This window comes from Kryptolebias marmoratus, linkage group LG11 (assembly GCF_001649575.2).
Source record: "Kryptolebias marmoratus isolate JLee-2015 linkage group LG11, ASM164957v2, whole genome shotgun sequence".
NCBI lineage: Eukaryota > Metazoa > Chordata > Actinopteri > Cyprinodontiformes > Rivulidae > Kryptolebias > Kryptolebias marmoratus.
This window is the reverse complement of record NC_051440.1, coordinates 10,558,355-10,568,451: the sequence shown is the minus strand read 5'-3', so window position 1 is coordinate 10,568,451 and position 10,097 is coordinate 10,558,355. Positions and strand designations below refer to the sequence as shown.

The following is a 10,097-nucleotide window of genomic DNA, read 5'->3' as shown; positions in this document are numbered from 1 at the left end:
CTCCTCCTCCTCCTCCTCCCTGGCTGCTGAACTCACAGAGTTAGATGGAGAACTGCAGTTGGCGTGATTCACAGCTGAGCTCAGTGCTGGTTTTCTAAAGAGCAGCCTTTTCTCAACCTGGCCGAGACAATGAGGACATGAGTGTGGGAGCTGGCTCCATTAAAGGGCTCTTACATAAAGGCTGCATTGTGCAGAGGAAGAAGACGGAAGATGAAGTGGGGGTGCTGCGTGGAGATGCACCCGTCGCTCACTGAAAGCTTCACAAACTGTGTCCTTTCGCTCCTTTTCACCCCAATTTTCACAGTCCTCGCTGACATCCCCCCCACCTGCCATCGCGCCCATGTCAGCTGCGTTTGTAAGGTTGATTGGCGCTGACAGACGGGTCGACGGATCCAAAGATGATGGGGACAGACGGCTCGTGGCCGCAGGACATTAGCCCACGACAGCACAGAACCACACATCGAGAACGGGCGATAAGATTCAAACCCTGGCTGATTAACATGGTTGCCATGGTTACAGCAGCGTGAGTGACAGCTCTGAGGCTTGACACTGCCTGCAGACATCAGGAGACCATGTTTTATTCTGCCGGTTGATACAGCACACTGTAATGAGCAGAAAGATATTACAAGGAAAGAAGGAAAAAAAACGGCACGTTTTGGTTCCGGTGCCTCAGGTGATCAAAGTCTTGTCTTAAAATGCTCTTCATAAATATCTGCACAGCAATAAAGAACAAACTTACTGGTAAATCTTTTTGTAAACGGCAACAGCAATGCTTCTATAATATTTAAGGCCTTGTTTGATCATTTCAATAGCTCAAAACTACAACAAATGTTCAGGAATATATATTATTTTAATTTAGTGGCGTTATTTATTGGACATATTTATTGAACGTCTCATTAAACTCGGGACATGTACACAGTATAATCCTCTTTGCATGAAAACCTACTGCCTTGGGAGATAGTTCCTTGTTTTGGCTAAATGACTTCTCTGTTTGACTTCCTGAAAACTCTCCCAGTCCTTCCAAGAAGCCAAAAACTCTCACAAATTGTCCCCAAAAAGTGCTGATTTTGGCCTCTTGGAACCCCCTCCCAGCCTTGTCGCCCAGCGGATAATCAGCCCCCTACTTGTTCTCGACAGCTTCCTACTCCTGAAACTGTCGAACCCCCTGCACGGAGATACACACATTTATTTCCCAGTAACACGAATGAATTCCTGCTATGGGAAACCTAACATCGGCGTTACTCTGAAGGTCAGTCTCGGCTGAAATCAAAACAATGTATGGCTGATTCTATGACAGGAAAAGCTTTTTACTCAGCACGTCTGAAATAAAAACCATCTCCGCTAAACTCTGAAAATAGCGAAGCGCCTGTACGTCATGTAACACTACCCTTCGGGGGGGGGGACGACAGCGTACACCATTTCATACAACAAATGTCACGTTTGTAGCGAGCGTGCCATCTGCTCGGGCTGAAATCTACAACCCTTAAAGAATCTGCTTCAGGCTGATGACAATCTTGAGTAAACGTTTCAGAAATTTCCTTCAATGCGAAACCTGAAGCCGGCCCTGTGCAGTAACAACAGGCGAAACGCAATGATTGTTGAATGTTGTAATGGCAATTTGACTTCTGTTTTTCTTGTGAATATAACCCACCAGCTGTGAAGCTTCAACCAGTCACTTGTTATATTAATATTCCAGTGGTAATAATTTTTGTTGTATTGTGCAACCTTTGTTTTAATATATATATAACCAATAAGTTCACTGAGTATGAAAAAAGAAAGACTCAAGACTTGAGAAGCTGCAACAAGATGATGCTTGACATTTTGGCTTGATTAATGGCTTTACACAACCGGTTCTTAAAAAGTTTTCCAAATTGCACCATGTGACTTTGTAAAGGAACTACTGGCAGCGAGCAGTCGTCGGCGCTTTCATCGCTGCCGTCAATATTGGTTTTGGAAGCTTGTGCATCGACAGAATACTTCTGTGACATGCAAGTGGAACTAGCTTTGTCATTAAAATTAATCGCTGCAAATTATCACCATCGAGCCACAATCAGCCGAAGACGAATTTCAAAATCAAACCCAGTTGAAAACGAACGAACGACGATACAACTTGAGAGCAGAACCTCCTTCGCTCCTTCAAAATGTTTTACCTAGCAGACAGCAGATAGACGTCAACCCTCAGGGTTATTCCTCCCCAATCTAATCAGTGTGTGTGTGTGTGTGTGTGTGGATCTGACTCGGGTCACCAGTCCTCTGTCTGGGAGCTGAACATTAGCATCAGAAACAGAGACGATTAGCGTCACCCCCTCCCTCCCTCCCTATCCAGTCACACTCTTCTTCACGGCCATTAAAAGTCAACAACGGGACCGGTGGCAGGACAGTGGCGGCAGAAACACAAACGGCTCGCGGACGTTTTTGTAGCAGCTTCGGTCTCACAGTGTACTGACAGATAAAACCAGAGGCATTGCAGTGAGTTAGAGGAGCTGCATCACATGCATGCATTCAACCTGATTACCATCATGATTTGGGGTCACGGGGTTTGAAGGGAGACGGGGAGTTGTGGCCTTCATTCACATTATGATGGCTTTGCAGCCTTTTGGGTTATATTTCAAAAATAAAGTCAAGCTGGATCACATCAGACACTGTAAGATCTCATGTGATCTGATAGCACTAAGGTGAGGATGACTCTCAGCTACTACCACACCAAACTGTAGCTCAGTATCTGTAAAACTGACCGAGTGGTAGCCATTTTTTAGCTTCGGACGCCACCTCGAATGGAGTTGCCTCCAAAAGTTGATCAGCCGTAGCTGAACGGCCGAAGATTAACTCCTGAGCTTCAATAAAAATCTGTTCAGTGATTCACAGGATGTTTTTCCCAAACAGCCAAACAAACACACAGACGCAGGCGATTACGATATTGCTCTACTTTTGGCAGCTGGAGAAAATAAAAATAAACCTGCCATCAAACTTCGGAATTACAGATCCAGCCTTTCTCTGTTGGAGATCTCGGCGAAAAACTTATTTGATGTAATTGAAACTGCGGCAGTGTTGTTAGGAGACCAACATCTGTCACTAAATGTTCAACTCTGATCTACGTTCATCACCTTTAATCATAAAAACCTTTGAGTTAAGTCTGAGTTACTTCCTATAAATATAACTAATTAAGCATTTGTCTGTTTATTTATTCCGCCAAATGGAATTTATTTATGAGCTCCAGGCATGATCCATCTCAGGTATGTGCAGCAGATAACGTTGGCTCCCATCGCCAAGCATGTGCGAGTCCGCGTGTCTAGAAATAAAACAAACAAATGCTCGGAAACTTCCTGCAGGACCTGCCGAGAGTGCCGAGAACCGGGGGCGGCCGGTCCTCCTCAGCTGTCTCTGTAATTAACGCGACGCGTGACGACTACAGACTCGCCGGGTGAGTTCTTTCCGTAAGGGTTGAACAAGTTCCCGGCCAACCTGGACGGCGATCTTGAAGCGGCCGCGTGCGCTCGAGCCCAGGGCGGAGACAAAAGGCGCAGGGAGCGGAGGCCACCGAACTCGCGGGCGGCAGCGGTGGCGCTCGTCTGGTGGGCGTGGCTGCATGAGAGGCAGAGAAAAAGAGGAAGAGTCTGTGTTCGTGGCTACTATCTATAGACGGGAGCGGTGCCTGCGACATAGCAGCTGCACCCCCAGAGAGAAGTGACACATTAACCTTCAGCCAGCTGTCTCGGCCTGCAGCTTAAACATGACCTCATTAACAGAGGACGTTCACTTTCTGTCACTTCTTGGCACACTTGCTGTTACCTAACATCTGAAAGATTTTGTTGTTGACATGAAGGAGACTTGATTTTTTCTTCCTACATGGATAACCCCCCCTCACACACAGAGAAACAACCTGGGGTAAACAGCTGTATGCACACAAGACAGAGAGAGGAGCCTAAAATCCCCCCACAGGCCTGTAAAATATTGATTTCAGCAAAGTCCGATCATGTGCATGCCCACACACCCCAACACACACACACGTTCGCATACTGGATCATCTGATCTGCTCTGGGACTCGGGAGGGGGATCAGCGCGGCGTGGCTACAGCTGTCTCGCAGCGGGGTCAGGTTACCCTGCCACCCCCCTGTTCCCCAAGGCCTTCACCAAGGGAACGACCCCGCGCCCGCGTCAAAACAACACACGCCGCTGCGCCGTCCTCCGCGTCCTGGCACCACCCCGGACCTAACATGGACGCGCTCTGACAGAGGCGCTCAGTGAGAAACCTTGGTGTCTTGTGGTAAAAATCTGCACACAGGAAACGTGCGAAAGTGCTTTCACAGCTCTTTCATCCAGTCACTAAGAAATTAGTGCAAACTTTAAACAGGAACTTGTAGATTTGAGCTTACTTCTTCCTTCTACTGTGCAAATATACTGCTTTATTATCTATCGCATCAAGCACTCTTTAAGATACAACTTAATGCTTTAATTGAATTGTTATATTCTTCTATTTTAGACATATTTCTTCAGAAAATGTATTCCTTCTTTATATATAAAGTCCCTATTTGCCATGAAAATAAACTTAAACCCCAAAACCCCACTTCCATCGCATTTCAGCCCAGCCACAAATCTGCTGACCCTATTTCAGGCATCCTCTCGTTACTCCAGGTGTTGACGACGACAAGGCTGGAGCTCACTTTGTCAGAATCGCAGGACTGGATGCTTTAAAAGCAGGGTGGTGCTTGAAATCATCATTCTCCCTCTGACCACCACGTTCACCTGCAAGGAAACGCGTGCAGTCACCACTGCTTTGCGCAAAACAGGCTTCTAAGGTGAGGATAGCAAGACTGAACCTAAACCAAACGATTAGCAGATCATTAAGAAGTTTATCTGTCGTGGAGAAGGCTTCAGAGCACCCAGGAAGTGCCTGGATGATGAGCTTGTTTCGGAGTGCATCTGTACGCACAGCGAGGTGAAGACTTTTGGCGGATGAGTTGGTGTCAAGAAGGACCGCAAAGAAGCCGCTTCTTTGTAAAGAAAGTACAGGGATTGGACCGCTGAGGACTGGTTGTTCTCTTTGATCGTTTGGGAAGAATGTTTGCCTAAGAACGCAACCAAGATAAAAAAAATAAATAAATGGTACCTAAACATCCCCCTAGAGCAAATTCTCCCAACCATGCAAGACTGGGTCGGTGACGAATGATGCCTTCTCCAGCCTGAGGGAGCACCGTGATGATAACCAAGCGGGCCGGGGAACAAAACATCAACGTTTTGGGTCCATTGCCAGAAAAACGCCCCACTCTTTAACCACACTAAGAGCGTGTGGTCAATCCTCGAGAGGCAGATGAACAAACAAAAAGACCCCACAGATTCTGACCAGCTCCGAGCATTGATTAGACAAGAATGAGCTTCCATCAGTCAGGGTTTGGCCCAGAAGTTGACTGGCAGCATGCCAGGGGGAGAACTGCAGAGGGTCTTCAAAAAGAAGGGGCATCGCTGCAAATACTGCCTTGCAGCCATGATACTACGACCACCCACTTAATCCTGAGTAGGTCAAAATGTGTCAAAACAGCTGGGCTCGTTTCAGACAGAAACACGTTCAGTATCTGGACAGTTCGGAGGTCAGGTAAACACCTCAGCTGTTCGTGAGAGGTCCGCTGCTGTCCTGGTGCCACGATCGGGACCAAAGTAACCTCCACGTCAACATCAGGATGCAGGTATTCACTGAGCTGTAACAACACAAACACTGTCACTCATTTTTATCTGTCAGGGCTCATATAATATTATGGCTGATTGGTGCAAATGATTCAGTGGATAATAATAAATAATAATAATAATAAAAACAATCGTCTCTAAAGATGATTACCTCAGCAAAACTAAATAAAATCACTGAAAATGAAACCAAGTCATCAAATCAAACGGGTTCAATAGTCGTATTCAGGTTAAGCTGAAACTAAAAACGATATCTTGTCTTGTTGGATCAAAGATTCATAACACTGATCCAGTATCCTCCATCTGTTACAAATATCTAAGATTTAACTGGGATCATGTTTCCACTTTGAAATTACGAAGCACTTTTTTCTAACATACAATACTCTGAAAACGTTTTAAACCATTCTTTTTTTATTGTATAATGCAGCCAGACTTTCTTCTAATCTTTTTAAAGTTGTCTCAAGTTATACTGGTCCAAAGCTTTAAGTTTTCTGGAGGGACTTTGGCTCATTGGGTCTTAAAAAATGAGTAAATTGAGAAATTGCACGAGTAGAGGAGCAAAGACATATCAGACCTAAACTAAACAGAGCGAATGAAGAGTAAATCTGAAAGTAACGTCTTTAGGAAATGGTGACAAATTGCGCAAAGACCCGATGCAGGACCTGAGGTCGACCAGTACGAGTTTCTCTGCGGCCGATGGTGATCTTTAAAAACCACGGGCTGATATACAACACCAGCTTTGTCTTTTTCTTTGTCCAATATGTCTTTATTTAACAAAACAACAGTCACTGCTTAATTTAAAGAGACATAATTAACAACCCTTGAAGCACTTGTGCACCAAAATATATATAGAAGAGTATTCTCACTTAAAGAAATATGCACGCTCCGGCACCTACTGTTTGCTGAGACTTCAAGAAAACCCTCTGTTGGAGCTAAAAGACTATTTTTCCATCTCTAATTGTGTCATCTTTGGTATCTTTTATAGATTCAAGACAATAAATGGGAACGAATTGTTTCTTAGTGACGGAGCGTTGGTAACAAAAGGTCTAAATCTCATTTAAAGTTAATTCTTGGCTATGTTGTTACATGTCGACACAACACTGTTCAGGTCCTAAAGTTTCACACAACTTTAGGAACATTTGATCAAAGCCACCTTAAAAAGATCCCCGAAACGTCTGGCTGCGTGGGAACAAAGTATAAAGAAACGAGTAACGGCTCAAGACTTTAGTTTGTTTTTTTTTTTAAAAAGAAATAAATAAATATTACAGTGTTTTAAAAGTCTACATTTTGGGATAATTAATATCCTGAATTTCCATAATCTGAAAAGTTGTCATCCATCACAAAAAGAGTCATAATTCCCACATATATTTAGAGATTGACATGAAAATTTCACCAAATGTTCAGACTGTACTAGCTTTTTCAGTGGTTAGAATAATATTAATCAATTACATTTCGTTAGATAAGTATTAATAAACATTTGTTCGCCCCAAAGATCGAGTTCGTCATTAGCATCTCCATATTTTGCTGGTGAGGCACTGACGAATCAAATTGGTTGATTTAGGAGATTTAGGTAGCTGAAAACATGAACTATCAGTGTGTTAGGTTGGTGAAAATGTTGTTTTTTTGTTGTTCCTTCAGGACAATTAAACAGCTCCTGTGTCTGATTCTTATCTTATTGTCCCCGGTCGCAAAGCGTCCGAAGGACATACATGTGTAAACCCTGTGAGCTGGACAGCTTGAAAAATAAGCGACGTACCGACTTCCTTTTTGGTGTGTGGATGCATTCAGGCGTAGGTGAGGTCTTCTATGGAAAACTGGGTTGTCACGTCAAAAACCAAACAAGTTCACATGCAAACCTGCCACCCCATCTATTTGAAGAAACTATACTTTTAAGGCAAAATAAAAACTAGAAATCATAGTTTCCTGTAAGGATTGTGGTGGCTGAAGATTGATCTATGGCGGCCAAAGGCCTATGAGGTAATTAAGTTTTCATATTTGATCATTTATTGAAAATTAATTACATTACAGACCTGCCCACTTGAGCATCCCGCACCAAACTCATTAAGGTTTGTTTGCATTCCCTGTTCAAGTCCAGGGGAGAAAAACACTCTTATCGAAAACTAAAGCCATTCACTTGAGGCTTTAGACTTCTTTTAGACGTTTCTGCTCGTGATGTTGTTATCAAACTCAAAGGTTTCTGAGTGACAGGGGAACATGGCTTGCTCTATCCTAACTTTTAATCCACTTTTCCTGCCTTTAATCGGCTGCTATCGTCTACCAGGGGCTTCTTTTCAGAACCTTTGACTTTCCCTCCTGGGTTGAATAAAAGTCTTTCTGACTCTGTTTGCTCAAAAATAAAACACAACCTTTCAAACAGAAAGTAAACAACTAGCTGACAGATGGGACTCTGGATGTTTGTCCCATTTATGATCCACTCATTTCAACCCACTACACAGGAAACTTTGAATGTTATTTTGTGTCCCTGCCAGGTAGGACAGCAACCCACCTAACCAGTCCTGGTCTCCACCGTGTCCACCTGTGAGCCGTGACTCGGGTCTGAGACCCAGCAGGAGCTGCAGGAGGATTTTCTCCGGGGCTTTCCCCCTGCAGGCTCCTTCCCTGTCCGGGCCTTCATACAGCAGCTCAGGCCGGCCTGGAGCTGCTGTAAGGGGGGGAGGAGGGAGCCCTGACACCGGTACCTCCACCTCCAGGAGGGGAAAGACGGGGGACATCTAAAATGTGGGTCACTGGATGTTTTGGTCGCAGCGATGCAAGATGATACACGTAGAGTTTTTTTTTGTTGTTTCCACGCCGTCCTCTGACAGCAGCTCCCCGGTGGCGTCAAACAACAAGCCTGGCACTCCTGTTCAACCACGAACTCACCTTTAACCTCCTGAAAACTTACTTTAGCAACTGTTCGGAAGCACGGAGCCGGAAAAGAAAGAGAGAAAGAGAGAGAGAGAAAGAAGGGACCCACGCTGAAGACAACCGAACAGAGCCCGAGGCTGCTGGGGACATTTCCGCGTCAGAGAGGCTCTCAGAGCCGAGACGACTCTCACCAGAAGCGATTCGCGCCGCTCCGACCAGACTCCCCGACCTCGGAGCTTCTTTTCAGGCCGGATGCCGTCTTTTCCCTCCGAGCCTGAACGACACGCCAGCTGCTTTCTTCTTCTGTCGGCTCCGCGCGGTCGATACTTTCCTCCCCCACCACCTCCTCCTCCACCTCCGTCCGCAGCGTCGCTTATTTCCGCCTGGCAGCGGCCATGGCTTCTTCTCGGGCTTCAAAGTTTCTCTACCCGCAGGAAAGACGGGACGCTCTGTCGGTGGTTTGTTTCCGACCAGGAGATTACTAGTTGATCTGAGCGAGCCTTCTCCGCCAGCTGACGCTGCCTTCTGCCACCGAGCCGCCGCCGAGCTAACGAGCTGTCAGCGGGGCGGCAGCGCCCCCTGTCGGCGGGAGCAGGAAGCGACCGCAGGGCAGCACGCGTGGCCCCGCGCCGCCCCCTGCTGGAGGACATGATATTCTAATAATTCACAGATAAGTTACTCATGAGAGACTACAGCAGGGTGTCAAACTCCAGGCCCCAAGGCTCCACTTCTCCTGGAGGTTTTAGGTTTTTCTGCTCCAACTTACCTGATTCAAACAGTTTAATTACCTCCTCACCAAATCATCAAGTTCTCCAGAAGCACGACAACAAGTCATCCATTTAAACCAGGTGTTTTAAAGCAAGAACACGTCTAAAACATGCAGGAGAGCGGCCCCCCGAGGAACGGAGTTTGAGACATGTGGACTATAAGCGTACCCAAAACACGGCCTGAGGGACAGAACCGTTGATTTCTATCAAACCCTTAACGAGCACAAAACACCCATCCGTTTTCTTTACCTGCCCCTCTTTCCCGGGTTGCGGGCAGCTGGTGCCTGTCTCCTGTCATCACTGAGGCGGGGGACACGCTGGACAGGTCGCAAGTCCATCACAGGGACACATGGAGACAAACAACCATTCACACTCACACCTGGAGACAATTTTGAGTGCCCAATGAACCTATCAAGCATGTTTTTGGTCTGCAGGAGGAAATCGTAGTACCCAAAGTAAATCCAAGTGAGCACATGGAGAACATGTAAACTCCTCCCAGAAAGCCCCCAAGGTTGGGAAGCAATCCTGTACGCTGTCCGCTGTACCACCTGAGCACAAAAACATCTTAAAATAAATAAATGGGATCTGCATTCTCCATTCATCTATTTTCTTTACCTGTTTTTTCCTTTTCAGGTCACAGGGCAGCTGGTGCCTATCACTGTGCAAGAGGCAGGGTCCATCACAGGGCCACACAGAGACATACAAGACACCTAGAGGCAATTTAGAGTTGCCATTTAACCTAACAGTGCAGGTGTTTGGAACAGGGAGAACATGCAAACTCCACAC

General features: G+C 45.8%; 1 protein-coding gene across 3 annotated transcripts in view; it reads right to left on the bottom strand.

Moving 5' to 3' along the window:
• LOC108230088 (cyclin-dependent kinase 17) overlaps positions 1-9,071 on the bottom strand; it is a 28,469-nt gene extending 19,398 nt beyond the window's left edge. For 2 of the 3 annotated variants that reach the window (XM_017405985.3, XM_037978109.1), the window contains exon 1: positions 8,736-9,069. The gene's annotated coding sequence lies outside the window, so the exon portion shown is untranslated. Of the gene's footprint in view, positions 1-8,735 lie in introns of all 3 variants that reach the window. The other variant, XM_037978108.1, reaches the window with a different exon arrangement.
• Positions 9,072-10,097: the final 1,026 nt, after the last annotated feature.